Genomic DNA, 23,364 nt, shown 5'->3' on the forward strand with positions numbered 1-23,364 from the left:
AAAGGTTACAAGACAGACAGACGGCCGACTATAGCTACATCTGCTCTACTCCGCTTTAGTTGTCCGTTGCTCTCCGTTCTAGATGTTGTTTCTAGTCGCCGCCTGATCAGTCTAGCATACAGTCAATTCGTTCTCCCGAGGTGCTTACATCTGCCTAGTCCCCTCACTTAACCAAATTTTAATGAATAAATTATATAATGCGCTATTTATGCACTTTCTAAATCCACAAGAAAAAATTTTACGCTCATTTCGATTAGCCAAAAAAATTTTTTTTATGGGGGGAGGGTTGAGTAGACTGCTAGTCAGCTCCCTACGTATAAAATACAACCAATTTCGAAAATCAACACAGGATTTATGCCCTATTTATGCCCTTCTTATATCCATAGTTTCAATTTTTACGCTGCAACCGTAAGGTTAAGGGACTTTTCTCTTGGAACAAACAATAATATTATATTTATCCCTAAGTCGTTTAAAAGTGCAAAAATCGCAATTGCTTGGAAATAGTAGCGCATAAATCAAAGATATATTCTGCGTAATTAAATTATGCAATTTTGCAATTTTAGATTTTTGCATAAAATAGATAAATGATTTTGTATGCTTGTCTCTCATATAATCAATTAGTTTTCAAAATGACTTCTTCACTGAGAGAAATGTTTGATATGTGTGTAATCATTTATCTTGTTGAAATGTAATTAACAATTAATTTTTTTTATTTAAAAAATGTATTGTTCTAAGTTAAATAATTTTCGATTGATATAAAGAAATTTGACACAAATTTGATCAATTTTTCGCGATATAATGCGGAAGAATACAAACTGGACGTACTTACGTTCGCGCCAAGAAGTATTCGAAACAAAGATGTCCGAAATGTCTTCTTGATAGAGTAGCATTGGGACTATCTGAAACATTTGTAATCGACAAATGTGAATGTTTATTTTCTTTCCCTTTTTCTTTAATAAATTATCTTTATTTTAGAAATTTATAAAACATACGTATACTTATATGTTTCAGAAATTTCTCTTAAGGATATGTCGGAGTCATTTTTATAAATGTGTTAATATTTATACTTTAAACAAACTATATACATATAAAGATTGTGTTCATAACATTCTATTTATTATTGAACAACACGGTTTTATAGTTTTTTATTTATTTTATTTGTCATTATTATTATTGTTATAAATTAAAATATAAAAAATAATAAAAATCTAAATTTTTTAAATTAATATTTTAAGTATTCTCAAAATAACTTATGCAAAGTTTCATTGCGATTCACTAATCAGTTATAAAAATTTAGAACAAACAAATATTTTGTTTATTTACTGGACATCGCAATATAACTTTACATAAATAATCTTGAATACATAAAATAGGTACTTATAATAAAAAATTGAGATTTTTGTCATTCATTTTATAATACATTTCTATTACAGAACAAATTAAAAAAAATATTACTACTTATTTTTTAAAATAACTTATGACCCAGATTTGAAATAATTTGTAATCTTTCATATCAATTTTGTTATCATTTTGAAATATCTCTGATACATCCTTAAATAAAATTTGTACGTAAAACTATATTAACATGTACAATACATTTCTTAATTTACGCTTTTCCTAACGTAATAAACGCCATTATAAAATTTTGTTTTATAAAATTATAAACCTTGAAATATAAAGTCTAATTTCTGCAGGACTACTTCGATGTTCCCTTTGTCGACAACAGTTTTGATTTCAAAATTAATTATTGGAGTACACGAGTAACTGCATTTTACACTGAAAATGATCCAATCCCTAGGATCGAAAGAAGTCCATACCTTAAGATTCAATACACTAATTTTAAAACACAAACATTTTGTGGTGACTCACATTGGCTTTATTTTATTTCAACTGATTTATAAAAAAGTAAAACGAGGAAATTTTTGGAAAAACAACTTCGAGAAAAATTGCTTTTCAACATTTTTTAAAGAAAATCTCGAAGCTTTTCTCGAAGTTTTTCCAAAAATAAATTTTAGAAAAAAAAAAACTTTCAAGCTAATTTTCAAGCTAATTCCATAAGCTTTAAAATTGTTTATGTACATTTTTCACGTACGATAAGCCACAAACAAGTTATCTATTAAAGTTTATTACAACGTAACAATATTTATTCATATCTCGGCAATTATTCATCATTTGTACCAGGCATATTTCAATAAATTGGATATCTTGGCGAAGAAAATTGATTATGTACTAGTGATTGCAACTTGATTATATTGTTTCTCAAGTGGAGATTGACATCATAATAATTCAGCGGCACTAGATCTGAAAATCTTCTCACAAAGTTCTTCCAATATCGAAAGCCATATGTCCAATTGGGGCTGTATTTGGCCCGCGCGTTGAGCCTTTTAGAAGACACCAAATGAACAAATTTCTTATCAAGGGCAATTTCTAGAACACCGATGCGCGCCAAGAAATTAATAACGAGACTCTTCCTGAAGACATTTGCGTTGTCGAGAGAAAGCTGGCTGACATTTCACGGAGTGAGTTCAGATGCTACAGCAACATTTGAGTGGAATCATTCGAATACCTTTTCGAGTATCTCTCACACAAGACGATCAACTTCGATATCTTATGCGTGGTGAGCACGATAAGTCGATAACAGCGACTTCTAAAGTAAGACTTCGACGAGTCGATATTTCTAAGGTTGTAGGTGATAAGAAAACCATACGTAGGGTGCAGAGTTATTTCGAACTCTGTAGCATATATGCATCGGAAAATTAAAAGAGTCCGGTTTATCCGCTAGATTATTCCGCGTCGGACAACCGCTGTACGATAACTCCGTTGCACTTATCACCTTCGTGAGAACGTGAGTCACTTTATTTTGTGCTGCGTTCGCCAAGGTTAGGTCGTGCTATGACAAACGCGTGGTGATCATGTTTTTACATGCATGATAAATGATCACTGGATATCGTCTCAAGTTTCTGATAAAAGGGAGAGTAGGAAACGCTAAGATACTCAACAATTCATTCTTAGTACTAAAAAAAAAGTAAAATTTTCACAAACACTGTCAACAAATGTATAATTAAGATCGAAACTTTTTCATTCTGCATAGGTAATATGTATAAATTCGGTTTTTATATAACTTGGAAAGCAGAACAATTACATTCTAAAAAATATAGGTGTGGATGTAACACCACATGCGGTGTTTATATAATTCTCACCGTTCATACAAACAACAATATGCTATGTATTTAATACTATAGGTTTTAAATGGTGATATACGAAACCATCATATTAAATCTCTACCTATATTAATATTTATATCAACATCAACATTATGTGGATTTAAAACCATGCGATGCTTATATAATTTTCATCGTTAATAATGATATAAACATTAATATTATACGTTGTGAACTTAACATCATTAAATCCACACCCTTATTTTTAGAATATATCAAAACACTATTCAGTGACCTAATTTTGAATTCATTCATTTCATGCATTTGGAAAATATGAAGGTTAAACATAACGACGACGAATAGTACATAATGATAACCGCCGCGCCAGTTCCGCTGCGATTACGGAGCAATGATGCAATGCGTTTGAGTGCACCAGGGCGCTAAATTGATAAATTTGCATGCCCCTGCGTTGCGTTCGCAAGCGGCGTATTCTCGTGCTGCATAACCAAAACGGGCTTCGTCTCGAGAGCAGAATAAATCCTGCCGTTCGCATAATGCAAACGAAGCATGGGCGAACTGCGATAAATCTGTCCTTATGAGTCAGTCCGAAATGTCAGTAGGATCGAGTGCAGATTAAACAGATGCAGCGCATCAATCGAATTAAAATGAATTAATTTGGAATTTTCTCAAAAAGATTGTTAGGAAAAAAATTCAAGCAATTTAATTTCATACACGTGTAACTTCTTATAATCATTTACAATTTTATAATACTGAAGATGGAAAGAAGTCCTAATTAGAAGGCCGGAATGTTTATTATCATTAACGTAAGAATACGAATGATAAAATTGTTTACGCATAAAAAATCTAGCGTTGACTTTTATGCTCCTGATTCATTTGATTGATTTTATCATAAAGCCTCTATTTTTATTATAGTATTTAATATAGTTTTGTAGTTGTATGTAAACATTAATTAAAAAATCCTGATGATTCATCGTAGTTATATACAGTGAGTGCAGAAAGTATTCGTACAGAGAAAATATTTAAAAAAATCTTCTTTTTAAAACGTAAATATTATCCAGAGAGAAATGACTCATTGAATTGATGTCGAATCGATTGGTTATTTTTTACTGGATAATTAACAATTTATTCATAAATAATAAAATAGACTGTATGATACTATATAATTTCAAATTTAATCATTGTTTTAACATAAAAAAACGATATATTGAGTAGGAGTAATAGTGACTTAAATTACGTTAAATTTGACACTATAGCTTTAACAGTGCATAACGGTCGAAGAAAAAAACATTAAAATTTAGAAAAGTAGGCCGTATTGTAAATAATTACCAAATTTTCTTATACGTATACTTTTGCACTTTTGCATACTATATGCTAAAATGTAATACAATATAATGACAACTGATCTATATTAAAATATGTATAATGTGTAAATTTTATGAAGCGCTTTGTAAATATTTTGCATCAAAACAATTTATAATGTGCTTAATAATTTTTATTATGTAGTTTGTTATATAGTTAAAATATCTTTTGTATATTTAAAAAATTCTTCTTTATGTGTGGTAATATTTAATAGGTTGTTAGAATGTCCCACGTTTATCACTAAACATGGTAAAATTTGTAACAAATTTTGCGGTAAAATATAATGAAAAATTCTCTCGTGTAGGTATATAATTTCTAAAATTATATAGGAAGTTATATGGATCTTAATATTTATAAAAGAAAAACTTTCGTAGTCGTGAGTGACAAGAGTTTACTTTCGTAGGAATTTGGTGTTTTACGGTGGCAAAATGACGCAAGTTTTTGGAACAATTATAGTTACGACGAATACGAGAGGTTCACGTGTACGAAACGATCGGCGAATGACATCATCAACTATTTTGCTCGACGAGAAACGTTTACCGCGCGAATGTTTGCCACGCTACAAGATGCTCATCATGCCGTGTATTTTTATCGAGAAGAGAGGGTATCGCGATTATCGACGAGAACTACAAAACCTGCCAATTTCCTCGGTGCATCCTTAATCTCACGATTTGACCCTTCAAAATTGTCTCTCGTTATTGCTCGAGTGCCATTGCACTCAACACAGACGCAGAAATAGGCTGGGAGTGAAATCGCTAGCAAGGGTTCAAACACCGTTTCTACAACGAATTACGTTTCCACTTACAAATGCAATTTCACGACACGTGGATGAGATCATCGCGGTGACGTCGACATTTGATTGCGCGATCTTTCTATAACTTACAGTTATTTTTAATGTTAACTATATATTTTTTAAATAGAACTATATATATATAATTATTATTACTAGCATTACGACGGTAGTAATTCTAAAAATGGAGCTTTCAATCAAGTTCGACCGTCGTTGCAGCATAAACCCTTTTCTGTTCGTCGAGAATCTTGCTGGCACTGTCAACACCGCAGTTAATACGGTTGCAAGATTCTATTCCAGCTAGCAATCTAGCAGGAAAACAAGCATTGTGTGCCACCGGCTTAAGATTCCGAAGTGGTAAATTTAATACACTAACACTGAGCTATATAATCGCACGCTTCTTTGTCAATTGGATATTCAATAGTTATTCAATAGATTCCAGAACGCAGAAAAGCTTGCCGCGCAAAACCATGTATGGTAATTCCCATACAGCACAGGTTTCCTAGAGATGTACTAAAGACATCTTAGGGATAATTGCAGGATGTCTCTCGGATGAAGTGTGCTGACAAATATTTTCCGAAACATATATATACAATACGTTGCTATCCTTTGGTAGTACGCATGCGTCGGAAAGTACTGCGATCTGAGATCACTGACTTCCGCTCGAGCGCGCATACATATACTATATTTTCAGACACAAAGTTGATTCACGAGCCGACCTGAGTCCAGGAATAGTTGATCACTATGAAGTCGTCGCGTCACGCGTAGGAAGGGTCGGGTAGCTCGCTCGACTTTCATTGCCGGTCGAGAAAACTGACGTTTACTGCTATATAAGAGAATTAGAGAGAGCGCGCTTCGATAGAGATCGCGTTATGTTATCGACAACATTATATTATCCGCGATTCAACTATCTACCATCTAATCTAATCCGACGTGATAATCACAACGGAGTCGTTCTGCTGTCGCTGCTCATTAGCCCCCACACGTTGTCCAAAGGCGAGAAAATGCTTGCGAAGTACTTTATAAGATATTTACGTTGGACGTCGGTAATGTACACTCTGAAAAATATGATAGGATGCAGATTTAACACCATACGTTTATGTAATTTTTACCGTGTCGATATTAATATTAACACTAACATAGTATGAATTTAAAACCCCTGATGTTTATATTAACATGAGTTTTAAATCCATATCATGATGGTGATTTCTATTGATTTAAACATGGTGGATTTAAAAGCCATGGTGTTAAATCCAGACTATATATTAGTGTTAATATTAACATGGTGAAAATTACATAGATACTGTATAATGTTAAATCTAAATCCATATTTTTTAAAGTGTGGGATAAATATGTAGTCAAGTCCGATAAAAGTTAGAAAGACGTCAAAAGTTGATCAATTTTGACAAAATTTAGTTTTGCCGGAAAAGTCGAATATGAGGAGAATATTCTACTGTGATTGGTCAACTACAACTACACTTATAACTATACTTATGCAATATAGAATAGACTTTATAGTAAGTGCGTTAATTATGTTAGTATTTAAAAAACGAGTCAATGTACGAGGACACCTTCGCACTTGCGCGCTCAATGTGTCATGTCTAAAGTGCTACGAATGGCTAACTTTAGTCGTTTATAATTTGAAAAGTATTATAGTCTCGATATTTTCGTATAAGAGTTTTCGTCTTAGAATGTTCCACTGAATCTGCCAGTGAAAGAACAGTTACACTCCTTCTGGGACACCCAGTTACAAGAGATATAATTCGTAGACTGCAGGCCGTGTTGGAAGGAAAGAGAGGATAAGCGAGGCAGAAATAACATGCACATAAATTTGCCACCAATTAATTTCTCATTCAGACGCCAATCTGAATTAATTAAACCAGTAACGTCAGGAAGAATTTTCTCACAGGTAGACATTAATAACGTTCAAAGTAACACGGCGCTTCTTACGCATACTTAGGTGATTAAGAAGTAGAACGAAATAATCTTCAATTATACCCCGTTCGTTTGTTCTATTGCTTCTCTTTCTGCGGTCGTAATTTCCGACACGATCCGGTAACGTTATTTCACAACACAATTTCCGGCGGCGTGACTTCCTGCCAGAGTGAAGCGTGGATTCCTGGAGGAGCTCTTTAGCTCACGAAGATCGTAACCGGAACTCACGCGCTCAAGCGATACCGTTAGTCGCGTCTTCCTCGCTGTTAAATAGAGTAGAGCATTGCATGATGATGCTTAAAGAAGTAAGCTTCATGACAGGCATTCGAAGATTTGTCTCATCTAGCCTCATCAAGCTCTATTTGAAGTAATAAAGCGATTAAGATAATTAGCTATTCTGAAGTAAGATTTTTGTATTACAACTTCTCATTAACTCGCTATTCGGATTCGCTATGCACAAATGCGCTATCTCAATATTTCTCACAAAAATACGCTTTCTTAAAGAGAGAAAGAGAGAGAGAAAGAGATTCGTTCTTATCCGCTTAAACGTCACTGCACGTCGCTGATGGAAGCTTGGAAATTAACTTCAATGACCGTTGTTTCGCGAATTCACATCGCTAAATGACACACCGGCGCTATGCTTCTCGGATTTATAGCCGATCAAGATTCCACTCGTAAATGCCTCGTACACTAAAAAAAAAGATTGGCCGAATATGGCATAGCATTTTTAATTGGTTGCAGCAATCAATTTTTGGTTGCGTTAGCCTATCGAAATCTTGTACTGATATTGTGGATAGGCTAACGCAAGCAAAAATTGGCTACTGCAACCATCAATTAAAAATGCTATGCCATATTTTACCATCTAATTTGCTGTAGCAGCCAACCTTTTTTTTCAGTGTAGGCTTATTCTATTATAACTCTTAAAGGGATGCTGGAGCAACGACCGAACTTGATTGATGTCGATGATACAGACTTTTTTGTTTGTATTGAACTTTAAACTTCATTTCTTATATTATCGTTCTATTTCACTCAAACGCCTACATCTGTCTTTACCTAACATATTGCAGCACCATTTCTTACAAGATCGAGCACCTCACAATTACTAATCTGTTTACCATTCTAAATCTTTGCTATAAGCACATACGTGTAATATACACGTGAATTACGTTCAACTTAAAATATTTTTTTCTAGGCTCTTAATCTTAATTATACAAATTCAGTATTGTTCGTTCAAGTAATCCGAAGTCCGCTGGATACTGGAATGTATGAGATAAAACTAACAATATTCGCGAATCAAAATATAATTAGATGATATCAATTTTTTATGTTGAACTTCATTTCTCTTACGTTGGATTCTTTAAAGCGAAAAAAAAAGTAATTTGTTCAACGCATTCAAATACGCTCTACTTTGTGCGTATTTCTATTCAATAATTCGTTTTGCTTTCGGCGGACGTAGAAACTAATACGAAAGACGAGGAGAATGTAATAACGTCTCAGTCCTTTCTTGATCCTGCATCTTCCACATCTCTTCGACTTCTTTCTGTCGCGCACATTAATATAACTGTAGTATTAGCGGACCGTAATACCGAGCTACCATCTCGCTCGCTGCATATAGCAACGTTATCTTCAGACGACAGGTACCGGGATTATATGCATACACGGTGTCACGCAAGAATTCAGCGAGAAAGCTTAAAGTGATAAGAAAGAGAAAATGTTTTTACAATAATATTTCAATTCTTAGCATAAGAAAAATGATAAAGAATTAGAAGTTAAAATTTTCATTTATCCTACGACCTTTCAGAGATAAATATGGATTATCCTGATATAAACTACACTGAAAAAAAAGATTGGCTGCTGCAGCAAATTAGACGGTAAAATATGGCATAGCATTTTTAATTGTGGAAACAAAATTGTGAAAACTGTGCCAACGAGATCCGGTCTCCTCTAATGTCTTAAGGTGAAAGCAATTCCACTGTTTATTAATTATTTTTGTACAGATGCATTCCAAACGCGTAACGAATATTTTAAACGATGCTCGTTGATATATTTTTCAGATAGCAATAGTAACTAAAAATTATACGCTTTTAGAGTTCACAATTAGATCTGAAATATAGATAAATAAAAATATGTTGTTGGTAAGTTCGAAAACGCAATTTACTTTTTATGAAATTTCAACTCGTGGCTTAATAATTATAATATCAAGTATTAAAGAGTTGCAATAAAAGCAGGATTAAAAAAAATTTGAAGAAGTATTCAGAAAAAATATACATCGTGTATGCAAAAGATAATTAATCCCAAAATCGCATTTAATCTTTAAAATTAAAAGTCCCTGAGAATTGTGATATCTTTGAAATTAAAGCCGTGGTAATAGAATTAAAAAGAGGACCCCCAAAATGTGCATCAAAGGATTAATAAACCCGGGTCAGCGACCGTAGCTGAACGTTTTATCGACGAGCAGCAGCAGAGTGCGTTTCGTCTGGCTTAAATCGTTCGTACTTCTACGGATCGCTTGATTCAAGAGTGCAACGATGCGCATCACTGCAATTCGCGCGAGAGATCAGTAAGTTTCTGTGCGGCTAGCTCGTGCCATAACGAGATAGTCATTTCACGGCGATCAAAGCGACGAGAGAAAGATGAACGGAAGGGATTCATGGAACTCTTTCTCTTCCGTTTATCTCCGTTTTTAAATTTATTGAACATCACCGGGAGTTAAGAGAGCTCGCGGCTGCTGTAATTAGCACGTTGCCGATCAAAGTGCTATATTTAGTCCGCCTTGATTTACGTACGTGGCATAAATACATCTCCCAGGACAGGCGTGCTTGCTTGCGATTAGGAATTCTTTAATGGACTTGGAATCTATATATTTTTCTTTAGCTAACATTCAATGATTATGTTTCAATATCTTTTCATAATTCAATATTTTTCATATTTCAATATCTTTTTAATGTTTTAACATTGAATGTTTTGGTAAATGAATGTTAAAATTTAGTTGAAACAATTTCGATGCGCAATTTAAATGCTTATATAATATGTAATATATAAATTCACACTGAATTATTTAAGAGTATTTAAGATCTAGTTTTTTTTCCATTAAAGGTATTTTTCCCTATATTTATTGTGTAATTACATTTATGTATTCCTAAGAAATTTTTTATTTAATGTTATTTAATAAAGCTTGCTAATATATTATAGTTTATTTAATAAAACAGCCGATAAAGCTTAACTGTAATTTTTAATCATTTATAAAAAATTTATATTTTATATTGATTCTAATAAAGTATTCTTATTTCATATATAAAAATGCTTTAATTTAAAGTCGATCAATCGATTGACAACAAATCTTATCCGTTATTTACTGTACAAAAATCTATCATACTCATGCAATGCTATGTTTCTACGATCATTATAATAACAGACGGAATAAAAATGATAGTGCAACTGCGGAGGTTAACGATTTGCAAGTCCGAAGAATTAGGGTCTGCATACGTATTATGCCGTGGCATTAAAATTTCTTCGGCTGACTATTACGCGGTCGTCCACCTTGTGCAATCATCAACTTCAAATTGGCATAAGATTCTGGTATTTAAGAGAAAATGATGACAGAAAATGTTAGAAGATTTACGGTAAAAAAAAATTAAATGGATAATTTAGGATTAGACTGTTATACCTTCATAAAACTTTCCGCGAACAGGACCGAGAAAAGACATATAATAATATATTTTTTAACTATTATAATTATTTCAAAGCAAACAAATTAATATTGGAATCTGGCATGTTCAATAATTAAACGATATGTTCAATGCACATTCTAACATTGTTAACTGTCTGACCCGTTTACATTAGCTTCCGACAAAGTTAGCCAGCAAAGAATCTCATCCCAGGCCGTGCTCTTAGACTTGTTAGCCAGCAACGTTAGCCAAGACTTGTCGAATTTTGGACTCATTTAGATTATCGATATCGGTTAGTCAATGTAGTTCACTAATGAGATTAAACTCACCTTAAGAGTGAAAAGAACAATCGTGTAGAAATATTTTAGATTTTATTTTAGCTTTCTGAAAAAATTGCTATTAGTACTCCCTGCAAAAAATTATTGTGATAAGAAATAAGAAAAATAAATTATCAGTTTGATTACGTCCGTGAAGATGAAAGTCGCGATGAAATTAAGCTAATTATTTCAGAGGACTCGGTCAGCTGGTTGCAACGTAGTGAACTATTTGGCCAATTGTCAACGTCGTGATGGCGTGATCGATATACACATCATCACGTATATGCATCAAATGGATTATAAATCAGTTACACATATGTTTCGCAAGCGTTCAAGTCACAATAAAGAAGCATTTTGCATTTTTACAGATTTAGCTATGAAAATAATTGACTTTATACTGATAAGAAATGTTCAGAAATATCGAATATTATCTCACGCAGAATTGATTTGTGAGAAAATAAAAGCGAGAGAGAGAGAGAGAGAGAGAGAGAGAGAGAGAGAATTTCGCAAAATATACATGATTTAAAATAAAAAGCATTCAGCGTGCTGTGTGTCATAGTAAAATGTATTTTAATTGTATTTTTTTATTAATTCTTTATACGATTCATATAATATATATTTATATAGTATGCATGATAATTGTTATGAATCTTGTTATGAATATAACCGTGACCCTATACAGTCAATAACACTGATCAGTAATATTGAATTAATAATATTGATAGTATGCATCAATATTTTTAGTACTTTTATAATCTTTTATAATTCGACAATATATTTTATTTTAATTTTACGTACATTATCTATTGCACCGTGACATACTGTGACATGAATTCTAAAAAGCGACACTGATGCTCAAGAATTAAAATCCAGATCATATATATATTATCAGTATTCTACGTCAATTCATCAATATTAACCACACACGATCAGTAATATTGTCAGTATTTGTTAATATTGACAGTATTATTGACCGCGTAGGGTCACTTAAAAGTTTAATGTGTGAAACATACTGTATATGCAGACTACGATAGCGTATCTGTATTTGTAGTAATGCTCCTGTGTATGTGAACATAATTGTATATGTGACATAACCCAATACGCTAATCTTGCACGCGACGACGTCGCTGACCTTCAATCAGCTACGGGACCCTCTTTTTCCCACGATCGACTTCCGTTTATGGTGTATATCCCGCTGAGTACACAAACACCCTCATATAGTTCCCGATACACGAATTATAAGTCAAAATACTCTACTCTTTATAAGAGAAAAAACAAGATTTAATTGTTCTTTAACGCAAGATATTATTAAACGTATCAGTCGAACTTAAAGGGATTCTAAAGACAATTAGTCATAAGTGTAAGTAGGACAATTCATGTGTCATTGACACATCTCAGTATATACTACTATATTAATATCTCACGTACACATACATATAAATTTTCGTACCTATAACGATAACATATTAATTAATCATTTAAACCCAACTCTAAAAACTCCACGTTGTTCCTTCGTGCAAACTACTAATCTGTGTAATTTCGTAAGTACAGATTACACTTTTATATGAAGCAAATATCACGACGTGATAGCTCTATAGAGCGCTATATTGGATTAAGAAATAATAAAGATCTTAATTTTGAAATTTTTTGTCGTTGTCAGCATAAACTCCACCTCACAGATACGTATTAATGCATATACTTTAATCCTGGAAAGATTTTTAAAATCAATAAAAAAAGAAAAAAGTAATTGTTATACAAAAAAAATAGTTTAGTCGGTAATACAAACTTTAGGATCCCCTTAATAGCAGTTATGGTATAATACAATAACAGTACAATGCAATAATGGAATGTAATAATGATTTTTTTTATTAATTTTATCATATTATTTGAAAAAGAAAACTTTTAGCACTTAAATTTCAAAGTTTGAAATGAAGATCTTTTTAAATAAGCAGCAAACAATATTTTTTACGTTATTCTGAAAATTTCTTCCTGTTCTTTAATTGGCGAAGTTCTGAGAGACTAGTCTCCGAGAGACCCATTTAGAGTGAGATTCACTCCAAAAGAAAGAAAATCTGCCACTCTTATTCAATATTATATTTTCACTCTTTTTCACTAGTGACAGTATTTTCACTCTTGGATTTCATTCTAAGAAATTTAGAGAGCACGTTTCAACTGACCCGGTGATTTGGAATGCGGATAAAGCGTCGCGAAGACGCAAACAGTCGCGGCGAGATCTCCGAGATGAGGAGGAGCGTGGGTGTGTCGAGTCAATTGGCGGAATTGGACGGGTTAAGTGCAACGATATGATAATCGAATAAAGTTATCGTTAGCTGAAAATGCTATGAAACGGAAACACGACCTTTCACGTATGTACTTTTCGCTAGAGAACTATTGAGTGGAAATAACTTATTCTTTGTTGCCTGCTGAAGATGAATACGCAAATATTTTTTATTTTTTATTTTTATAATATATGAGAACTTCTATATTTTTTTTTTCGAATTCTTTACTGCGATCCATGTACATGACAATAAAATAAATTTGTTAAGAAAAACTTTTGTGTCTCTGCATTTTCACAACCCATCTTAACTTTGATTATTTTCAGTTAACGACGAAACTCGTGAGCTTCGTGGATTGTTTTTGATTTTATCTGTTTTAGCCGCGCTAATAGAAACTACAGATGCGTCGTTTAACGAATAGAATTTCGGTAGTTCTAGAAAGCTGGCCAGAGAGTTATTTTGATCCCGCAACGTATACCGCACTGGGTCAGCGTACCATGACAATTTCCTGAACGCACAAATTGCATTAGTACTACCGGTATTCTGGATTTAGTTGCTAATTTGTTGCCTTATTCGCATTTTATTTAATTCAATAAAAATAATAGCTGTGCCAACTTAAGTTTATAGTGAGTACATAAAAAAATGAAAATATAAAATATAAAATGTAAAATGTTTTTATATTTTTATTACGATATATAATCAACAGGCAATAATATGATATATGTCAATTTGAAACAATTGACGATTGTAGGTCGGGTAATGCGCGTTTACAAAGTTACAGACAGCGTAATTTCAGATCAGATCATCAAAAGCCGAAAACTGATCTAAAGCCAGGCCAAGTAAACTCCCAAGTGTTTATACTAAACAAATAAAATTGTTCGTAATTTTGCCAACTTTCTTTTTAATAACTTTTATTTCGATAAAATGAATACTTTCTGAGATATTTTATAAAAACTGCATTTTTGGACCAGTTTTTCTAAAAGATGGAAAATTTTCCAAGTCCGCGGGCGTCAAGATTTTTAGTAGGTATGTCATATAATAGTTACGTTTACACCGTGCATTTAGGCCCTGGCCTATATAATAGATGTCCTTGTTTATCCTGTATATTAAACAAAGACACCTATCGTATAGGTCGCGGACTAAGCGCATGGTGTAAACTTAGCAATACGTCACTTCAAACAATTTTCCGCAGAAAAATTTTTAATGACAATTTTGCTTCAAAACGTAAAAAAAAATAATTTTCTGAGCTATTATGCAAAAAAGGAACGAGAAAAGGAGCTTATGAAAATAAAACTAACAATAAGACGCAATGTTTTGTAATAAAATCTTCGAAAACATATTTGTTCGTGTAAAATTCATCCTCCTAAATCCATATTATTTAATCTACCTTTATATATAATCCAAGATACAATCTTACTGTTCTATTTGAGATCATTTTTATCTATTTCCATTTTTAAAATGTAATAATTCTTTATGCCTCGCTCCTTATTATATTTGAATTTCATAATTTATATCCAACTTTTGTAAAATCTTTAAATATATTATATCATGTACTCGTAAAAAACATGAAAGAATAGTATTTGTTTGATTCTAGCTATTAAGATAAAAGAAAACATATTAAGCTATTTATAAACTGAATTGTCAAATTAGATTTTGGAATTATATATAAGGTCTCCTAAAATAAAAATTTTTTTGAACAAAAATCTGCATTGCAGCGATTTAAAATCAACTAAATGTTATAAATAGAACAGCGATGGAAAGACAAAGAAGCAGAATGTATTCGCACAGCATACAGGATGGGTAGGTCGTGTTGAATTTCAAGCAGTTAACGAAATAACACTCACGCCCCTGGCCCTTCGATCTCCCTTCCGTCCCTGTCACCACTGGCCGTTCCCCCCAGCATTGTCCCGGACTCAGTGACCTGTGAAGCAGCCGATCGAGACTATTAGATCGGGTTTCATTGTCACGCCGTTCCTCAAAACCTGTGCCCAACCCTGCAGCAATCAGGTGCGGCACGTACGCATGTCTATCGCACGGAACAAAGTCTCGTCCTAATATTAGTCCAGGAAGGAAACATAAATCCAAATCACCTGCACTTGCATCGCAGATCCCCCTTTATGCAATCATGAACTCGTTTGCAAGATATTCTGTCGTCGAAATAAAAGCTGTTAAAAATTCATTATGCGATTCGAGAATACAAAATTGTATCGTTAATATAACGACACATTAAATATTATATAAGATGTAAATTTTTTAACAATATACAAATTTAATTAAAGATACGTAAATCCAATAATGAAAAAAGAATTTTAAAAAATTATCTAAATGACTGACCTGTATATACAAACACTAATTTATATCTATATATATAAAATTCTCGTGTGAACCGCTGTTTTTTTACTAACGTTGTGTGAACCGTGAGTCATTTATGCCAGTAGTATATTTCTTCTAATAAATCAGTTGTAAAAAATCGGAAAAAAAATTTTGTTATTGTTTTATATCTCTCTATTTTGTATTCTAAACATTTTTAAACTGAGATATTATATTGTATTTTATGCAAAATACAGATTCGAGGGAAACAAAAATTTTTTATGTGTTAAAAAATCATAATTTTGCAATGCGTTAAAAGAAAAAATCTTCCTAGATTCACACTCTTGAGGGATGACAAAAATAAAACTTATGCGTTGTCTTGATTTAGTTATGTTATGCCTTGATATTCAATACGTTATATTCATCTGCAGCATTAAAATCGCAATAGTGTTTTCCATCTACATCTCACGCTTTCTATCTCTGTTAAACGAGAAGGACGTCCACATGTGTTGTCCTACATTGTGTTCAATAACCATGACATTTTTCACTTGTGTAGCTTTAGCGTACATAGATCTTCTCTGATAACACGCGCATATAACGTTTGTCGACATTTTTCTTCAGAGATGTTAGAAATAATTAAATGATAAGGTTACCGGCCATTGATAGGTTAAATGCCAACAAACAAACATTTGAATCACGATCTCCCTGAACGAAAAGCTTAGCAAAAATCTCTTTCGAAACAGAGACAATTCTTCAGGGAAAATTCCTTTAAAAACTCGCAATCGATATTTGACCGGTTTCGTTCGTTATGTATTTGAACGAGTTTCATTCATGATATTGTTTTCAAATTTCATATTTGTTCTTCGATAAAGATATCGATAAATTCAATTACATTCATTTTTTAAAAGTGAAATTCATCCTGTGAAAGTCGTTCATGAAAGATTGAACTTAATGTGTATTTTTCAAGTAAAAATGTAATTGTGATTTATTTTGTAAATTCAACGTACAAATTAACTGCTCTTATGAACATTTAAACCTAACAATACAAGTAAGTCAAACGATTATAGCCGCACCCTCGACTACCATCTTTTATATCCACGTTTCCTACACGGAAGCTGCTGAAAAAGAATAATGTGGTGACATTAGGATACCACAGGAAACAATCGTGGATGTGGGATGATGAGCCAGTCGGCTCTCTTTTGCTCACGCACACCCAGTACTTGCGCGAGAAATCGATATCGCGTCTGCGCATCGATACAACTCCAAGGCCGTCTACAGATTGACGTCGAGAGGAAACCATAGTCTCCCCTGCAATCTTCAGATTCTCCTGAATCGGCAATTTTCAGAAACAGGAAATTTTATACTTTTTTTTATATTTTGTACACAACTGTCGACTACTAAAAATTTACTTGATGGAAATATTAAAAAATTTATATAGCTACTTCCTGTCGATACCCTCATGTCAGACTATTTTAGACATCCTTAAGGGAATTGTACCTTTGTCTTTACATCGTCATTGTCGAGGGGTAAGAAAACGATCGACTTGAGGCAACGTTTCATTGTCACTTAATAAAAGAGATATAGAATTAGGTATCTCTCCAAGCAAAATCACAATATTAAGTTCACAGTTTTTCACAAGCAATTATCTAATGATCCGAACGATTAAATTTTCTTATCAGTGTGAGATCATGAAATTATTAACATGGGGATAAAGAAAATTAAAATTTGTAAACAATAATATTATGTATAAATCTGACAAGCTAACAGAAAGAATATTATTCAATCTAAAAAAATGTATATACATACAGCTGGAAGAAATTTTCCTGCACTTGCTATGTATCTATTATTTCTAACTAATATCTAACTATCTTGACCTATACTCTGTAATAAAAATATGAATCTTTGAATTTTCTATAAAGATACATGAGAAGCTGTTTATTTTCGATTTATACATCAATAAAAAATAGGGAACATTTCCGAACACGCTCGAAATTGCGCAATTTTCAGATTACCGTAACTCGATGAAAAATCATCGCAGACAAAAAAAAAAACAAAAAAGCATTTGAAAGCTTGACATCTTTATTTTTGAAATCGGTAATTGATATTTCGATCTGACTGATTTTTTTGAAAGCTATACGAATATCTATCAAATCTGTCAAACGGATATCTGTCAAAACTAAAAATTTTGTACGAAATTTACAACGCTTACGTTGGCGTGAAATCACAAATGCGGTTTACAGTAATCGAAAGAATGAAGCTTTACCTTTAATTTGCTTTTCATTGAACATTATACGATTTTTTTTCACCAAGTTATTCAACATTGAAGTGACCGTTTTTGCTTCAACGTTCAATAACTCGGTGAAGTCAATGATTCGAAAGCACGTTCGCCAGAAAAAGCCTGTTTTTTCACCATGATTCCTCAGGACGTTGCCTAGATGACAGTCTGAAAGTCCATTAAACTACAACCGGGTCGACCTATATACCGGGTAATTCGAATAACTTGAGTGACTACGTCATTGTAGAGCGAAACTGTCTTGTGTCACGATCGCGTTTTCAGTAAAGTAGTTTTTTTTCCGAAAATTGTGCCGAATAAAAATCGTATCGTCGAAATAATCTCATCCGTGAATGCCGACCGAGGGGTGTTCACGGATGGAGATTATTTCTTTCGACGATACGATTTTTATTCAACAGATGGTGTGTCCAGAGACAATTTCTGAAAATTCGGAAAAACCAGATGAATCACGAAAGAAAAATGTGAATTGAATGAAATGATTTTATCAAATGTCGCATAATCTCTCATTAGTCGATTTATATCTGGTTGTAATAATTTGATTGTTTGCTGCATTTGGCACTATTCCTAAGTTAAGAAGATAAAGGAAGAAGAGAAAGAATATATATCGCTAAATGCGCGGCGAACAATTACGCAATGCGCTGACGTAATTTAGAGACGTAAATTCGAGCACAAATTATAATGATCCTTGAGTTTCATTATGAGATTTACGTGTAACTAAAACGCAGAATACCGGAGCGACTTATGTTATGACCGATAGGCGTGCAGGATTATCACAAAATAGAAAGATTATTGTTGGCCAAAATAAATATTGATTGTACCAAGCAACAAAATATTTGTGTAAGGAAAACTATTTAGGATCAACAAGTAAAATAAACGTAACGTTGCAATATCTTAGCATATAAATGTGATGTTAACTTCGCTTTCCTCCTCTTTCTTTTCTTCTCTCTTCTTCTCTCTCTCTTTTTCTTTTGTATTCATAAAATTATATGTATCGCTTATGAGCCTATTCTGTTATTCTCTCTTCCGCATTATTTTCAAACGTATTGTTCAGAGAACATCTTATTGTATGCGGCTATTATTGCATTCAGTTCGTCAAGTGACTCTCCGCAGCACTCCACTTCTCATCGGCAGAACAACACGTCCGTGGCGAACAGACTGAGCTTGAAATCGATAATTTAAGTGGATGTTAAGAAAGAATTAAGAAGCCGCGTAGGTTTGTATTAATTTCAAAATAGATTCCGTGTCGCAGTCATATGCACAATGCGCGTAAGATGTAGTACAGACAGAATAATAATAGATTCCGTTGGTCTTGTCAGCCTTTCATAAGAGCTTTTCAAAAAGAGTCGTATCCTTTATAACCGAGTACAAGTGACTTTATGATATAGTACGTTCTTTGTTTACTTGTGTAAAGAGCATCATATTCCCATTATTACAATAGACAAAGTCTGATTGCATTAATTAGAATTTTGCTTGAAATGAACAAATCAGAATTTTCTAGTTGAATCTGTTATAATTCTAATTGAGAATTCTGATTAATCTAATCAGAATCTTTTGATTTGTTTGATTTTCAACTATAGAAATTTTTCTCGGTGTACCAAGTACATTAATAGCTCAAGAGATTAGAAAAATACCATGTTACAAATAATCAATAGTATCACAAAATTTCACTTTATTAAAATTATTATATTTAAAATCGATAAGCAATTTAAAATTTAATTATTCAACTTTCTAAGTAAGCAGAAATGCGGTGAGAATCAATTTTTATAAGCAGAACTATTAATCAGTCTAAAATAACCCCATCAAATCGAAACGGCTCCGCTGAGAAAGGCATTCACCGCTTTCGAGAAATGTCAGCGGCTACGAACGCAAACGCCACACAAACGTGAAAATGTCAATTGAGTGCTAAGAATATTTTAATTCCCAATATTTTTCACAATTCCGTATTATAAGATTCTGCCTGGATCGCCTGGATCGTCTGGATGACCGATTAACATTTCAGCCGCATGATTTAACCTTCGACACACTTATCGTTTTAATTCCGCAAATAACGGCCCCATGTAATTGCTGTAGTGTAGTTTAATTAATTTTTAATTAAAGACGTACGTTCGAGAGCCGGTTTTCGATTAATGTTAATTATACAGCTTCTCCGAGTTATTTTTTCAGTTATTCTATAATTCCATGTCGCATCGGAATAAAGCAGTACATTCGAATTGATGACTCATGATTCAATTTCAACGCTCTATTAGCTCGTATCAGGCAAAATTTTCGCATGGCTCACCGGCTAAATTAGCTGAATATTGGCGAGATATCGGTAGAAATGCGATAAATAGAATGAGAGGTAAAAGTAAACGAGATAGAGAGAAAAAGCGAAAAGTAGGAGATTGAGCAGAGAACGATTGCCAGACGTCGCGGCGTCGGCGATGTAGTAATGGCTCTCTAGATATATAGGCATCATGATGGGCCGCTTGCACTCCCCTTGTGCGTTTAGGAGAGGAGAAAAAGTCGAGAACAGAAAATATACATAGTTTCATTAATTAATGTTTTATAGAATAATCTGCAATTATAATCGAAGTAATGTATATATCTTTTTTCTCTTAATAAGTGAAAAAATAATATTTTTAATTAAAATACTTTTAAAGATGTTCATTAGCATCAGTATTATTAAATTGCTCGTCAATTAAATTTGTGATATTACTCCAGCTTCAGTTTAGAACTGTGTTTCAAGGCTGACTTAATTGGCTGAAATAATTGGTACGCCGTTTGCTTGAACTATAAATTGTAAGATTTACGTAAAAATATTATTATTGCCTTCTTTGCTTATCTCTGTTGAACATTTCTTAGTCGATTTTCATTTACTATTGTTCGTCAATTAATATTAATTATATTAATATAATGAATTTAAGTTAAATTTTACAACAAGCAACAATAAAATAAAGGAAGAGGTCACGATCAATATTTGCTACGCCAACTATACATAACGTTTTTTAATGAAGACTATTTTTCAAAGATTAACGAACTATCTACTCGATAAACTATTAATTTTAAACCTATTAAAAAAAGTTTAAAGCCTATAACGGTCGATCTAAGCTGGATCTTAGATGCTTAATAAATAGGTTTCAATAAATCGTTTATTATTGCTTATTAAAAAGTATACCTACTTTATACTTTCGAGCTTCTGCCTCACAAAAGTATCGGTACGCCGTCGTTCACGCCGGGTAGGAAAAAGGAAGCGGCTGAACTGCTTCGCATTGAACGCATCCCAGGAGGAGGGTTGGATTGCGCTCGGAATGCTGAGGGTCGTCACAGGGGAAACAAAACGAGGGGAGAACGCGAACGTGGAAATTGGACGTGCGCACGTCATCTTCCTACTATTATATCGATTCGCGATCGCGACAGTCGCCAATGACCGACGTATGTCAAATGACTGGACACGTTTGACCATCTGCTCGCTCGCAAAATAGGCAGGGAGGGTGAGGAATGATTCATACTTTCGACTATAATTCGGGCCGTTCGTATCAAGTCGCAATTGTATAGCGTTACGTGGCGTCATTTGAAATTAATAAGTAATAAGCAAAATGTATAAATTGTCAGGGAACGAAACTAACGGAGCAAACCGTGAACAAAGTTCTCATTAATAATTTAGATTCAGATGTGTACTATGTACTTTCCTTTACTTTTACCCTGCACAACTGCCTCATTTTTCATAGTAAGAAAATTGATCGAAAATTATCGACACAAATAAGTGAAGATCATATTCTCGGTTAAAGCTAATCTTGTAATGATATTTTGCGTAAATTTTACAATTTGCAGTTCTTGTAAATGTAAACTGCGTGCCAAATACTTGTCGATATTGAAACATTTGAAACACGGTTCTAAACTGAAGCTGGAATAAGTAATATCATAAATTAAATTAACAAGCAATTTAACAACAAATTTTTTACTGGTGCTAATAAGATATCTCAAAACATTATAAAGAATTTTTTGCAGAAAATATCAACTCAGCCAGAGCCTTCAAACCTTCCTACATTTGTGCTTTATAGTCGTCTTCTACCAATTCAACCATTGCGAGGCTTAAGGTTTCTAATTTTTAACATCAGATATTCTAGTAGGTAAAAATTAGGACAAGTAAAAAATCGTGTTATGGTAAAGTCTACCAGATAACAGCAGATTACCTTTCATCAAATCATAAATCAGGTATGCAAGTAACTGTGTTTTAAATTGCCGTGTATTATTACTATTGTTCTCGGCTTGCACTTCGCGCACAAACTAATCAGTACCATTGAGATTGCGGAGCAGCAGCGTGATATTGTAGAAACCGATTGCTGATAGTACGACAAATGGCAGTAAAAAGGTATTAATTTATCGCGATTGCCATTGTTGTTTGTACAAAGAAACTTCCGAGAGGACTATGTCCCGCTTATGGCAATGCAGGCAGCAACCCCAGAAAGTATCAGGGCCGTATGGAAGGAAATCTCGATAGTCCTGACGGTTTTTGCAGTTTTCATTTCCTTTTTTTAATCAAATAAAGCCATGGTACATACATTTAAATGTATGCACCGTGAGTTATTTTATTTTGAAGAATGGAAAAAATAAATAAATTTTATAATTCTATATTAAAAGGTAAAATATATTAGATTGTGGCTCTTCAAAGAGTGTCTATTAATAATATTTTATTCAATATAGACAAAGACCATATATGTAATAAATTATTTTAATTTTTAATAATTATTTTTTAAAGGAATATTTTAAACAATAAAAATAGATATAACGTGAGTCATATCTATTTTTATTGTTTGAAATAATTCCTTTAAAAAATAATTATTAAAAATTAAAATAATTTATTACATGGTCTTTGTCTATATATATATATATATATTGAATAAAATATTATTAATAGACACTCTTTGAAGAGCTACCTAATCTAATTTCAAAATTGAGATGTAATAGTCAATCATCTAATCTAGCTTTCAATGATGACAGTAAATTGATGACAGTAAATTGATGACAGTACATCGAATACTGTCTTTAAATAGAAGCTGTTAATGTAAATCCGTAATGTAAATTACGCTTCAAAGATTCGATGACAAACTCTTATTTTTCGCTTAACTTTGTGAAATTCACGCACTTCATGCGCGGAGTTCATTTTGCAACGAGAATTTAATTCGAGGCTCAATCGATATAGTCAAAAAGCTACAAGCAAATTATGACCCCTCGCCAAATTCCTTTTTGACTTA

At 32.9% G+C, this 23,364-nt stretch overlaps 1 protein-coding gene across 5 annotated transcripts in view; it reads right to left on the reverse strand.

Annotated features, from left to right (window-relative positions):
- LOC108720524 (uncharacterized) overlaps positions 1-23,364 on the reverse strand; it is a 68,448-nt gene that overhangs the window by 41,543 nt on the left and 3,541 nt on the right. Inside the window, exons 2-3 of one of the 5 annotated variants that reach the window (XM_018444583.1) lie at positions 15,372-15,448; positions 830-899 (exon numbers count right to left, since the gene is read on the reverse strand). The exons of 1 other annotated variant lie outside the window; for it this stretch is intronic. The gene's annotated coding sequence lies outside the window, so the exon portion shown is untranslated. Of the gene's footprint in view, positions 1-825; positions 900-15,371; positions 15,449-23,364 lie in introns of all 5 variants that reach the window. 3 more of the 5 variants (XM_018444582.1, XM_018444584.1, XM_018444585.1) reach the window with 3 other exon arrangements.

This window comes from Mycetomoellerius zeteki, unplaced genomic scaffold, assembly GCF_001594055.1.
Source record: "Mycetomoellerius zeteki isolate Tzet28-1 unplaced genomic scaffold, Tzet1.0 scaffold151, whole genome shotgun sequence".
Taxonomy (NCBI): domain Eukaryota; kingdom Metazoa; phylum Arthropoda; class Insecta; order Hymenoptera; family Formicidae; genus Mycetomoellerius; species Mycetomoellerius zeteki.